Below are 2,372 nucleotides of genomic sequence, written 5' to 3' on the forward strand. Positions count from 1 at the left end.
TGGCGAGGATGGAATATCAGTCACGTGACTCGGAGTTTGGGTCAGGTGACCAACGCGGTGCCGCCTTCACTTGCTGCACGTAAAACACAGACTCACCTTACTCCTGGTGCGTTTAGAGGCCTGAGTGGGGCTTTGTAAAACAAGCGACACGTAGCCTACTTGACACATCTTATCGTTATAATATATATATATTATAACATGAGCCAGCCCCATGCACAGCATTGAAGCGGGTTTAAATCTTTTACAGTCTATGATGTTATATATAAAAAATAATAATAAAAAAATAAAGAGAGAGAGCGAGATAGATGTAGCCTATTGATTTAAATAGGTGCGCTGTGCCCATACAATGTAGGTTATAACTTGTATTTTACACTAGTGGATATTGTGTTTGTTCAATTTAAAACATCAATAGCCCAAATAAATAATTGAGAAAAAACTGTAACCGTTTCCTCTTGTTCTGCTCTCTCCTTAACCTCACCGACCTCATTCACCTCGTGCCTGACCTCATTCTCCACTACTGCTATCTATCCACTGTCATGCACCTGCTACCTCTCCCTGTGAAATGTTCCTCCATGTGCCCCAGTTTCTTTTCACACTCCAACGATTTTTAATGTTAATAAATAAATAAATAATATTACCAAACCATCACCTTTGACTCAAACTATAAGTAAAGTCATTCTTGAGTTTTTAGGCCTTACTGCACCTGGGTGGTGCAGTGACCACCAGACTGACCACTTGATTCCCCCATATCTTCTGTGATGTCTGCTTGTACAGGTAGTCGGCTGGCGTGGAGGCGATTACCGAGTGAAGTGGAGTCCCGCAGCTCAAGGATGAATGTGTGTGTATTTACTCCATATAATGCAGCCAAGTTCCTATGTATCTTGCATATCAGTTTATAAAAGTTATCGAGTGTTCACAGGCAGAGCAGTCTCTATTAGAAATTCTCTGTCACAGGGAAATGAACGGAGAGAATTACGTAAACAAGCGCGAGATTAGACGCAACGTCACACGCGCGATCAGGACGCCGTTCGTTGCAGGAAGAGACTAGTACGGACACGGCTGAGTTTTAGTCCAGGCAAAATAGCGTTTTACGACAGACTAATTGTCACAGAAGGTTTTTCACCATAAATCATTTCTATGAGGTGTCTAGAACAACATACTAAAAGTCCTAAGAAATCCTAGTTGGGGAAATATGTTTAATTCGCATCATTATTTACTCTATAAAGTCTATGGTGCCGACAACAATACACCCCAATGGGGCTATTTTTTCCCTTTCCTCCTATCACAATGAAACTTTACATGATGAAAGTATCCATGAAATGTAACATTTTTTGTATTACAAGTTTCTTTGAAAATGAATTTGAATATGCAAATGAGCCTTACACTAATCAAATATGCCCAAAATACACCCGAATAGGCTTCTTTTTTTCCTTTACTCCTACCACAATGAAACTTTACACAATGAAAATAGACATTAGAAGTAACATTTTTTGTATTACAAGTTTCTTGGAAAATGAATTTTAAATATGTAAATGAGCTCAACACTAATTGACTTATGGTCAAGAAGCCATAAAGCCACAAGCAGCAACAGGGGCCAAATAACTAACACATTCATGTCCATTCAATAAGTTAACCTATGCACTGAGTGCTGTCACTTGCCACACTTGACTTATGCATACACACATGTCACTTGCCACACTTAAAAGACCTACTGTATATTGACCTTAAGAATTAATTGCACAGTCTTGTCTCCAGTTGCTTTCTAAATTCTTTTTTTATTATTAGCGAACAAGCCTTACCTAACGACTTTCCTCCCAGTTTGCAGAGAACATCAGAAGAAAGTCAGAATTCATCAAAGTCGTTTCAACGACTGTGTGTGATGTTATATTAAATATGCTGAACTATGTTCAACAACATATGAGCGGGACTAAGAACTAAGTTATTTGGCCCCTGTTTTTGCTGCTTGCGGCTTTATGGCTTCTTGACCATAAGTCAATTAGTGTTGAGCTCATTTACATATTTAAAAAATAATAATTTTCCAAGAAACTTGAAATACAGAAATGTTACTTTTCATGTATACTTTTATTGTGTGAAGTGTGATTGTGGTAGGAGTAAAGGAAGAAAATAAGCCTATTCGGGTGTATTTGGGGCATATTCCATTAGTGCATTGCTCATTTGCATATTCAAATTCATTTTCCAAGAAACTTGTAATACAAAAAATGTTACTTTTAATGTCTACTTTCATTGTGTAAAGTTTCATTGTGGTAGGAGTAAAGGAAAAAAAGAAGCCTATTCGGGTGTATTTTGGGCATATTTGATTAGTGTAAGGCTCATTTGCATATTCAAATTCATTTTCAAAGAAACTTGTAATA

This window comes from Trachurus trachurus (genome assembly GCF_905171665.1).
Source record: "Trachurus trachurus genome assembly, chromosome: 3".
Taxonomy (NCBI): Eukaryota; Metazoa; Chordata; class Actinopteri; order Carangiformes; family Carangidae; genus Trachurus; species Trachurus trachurus.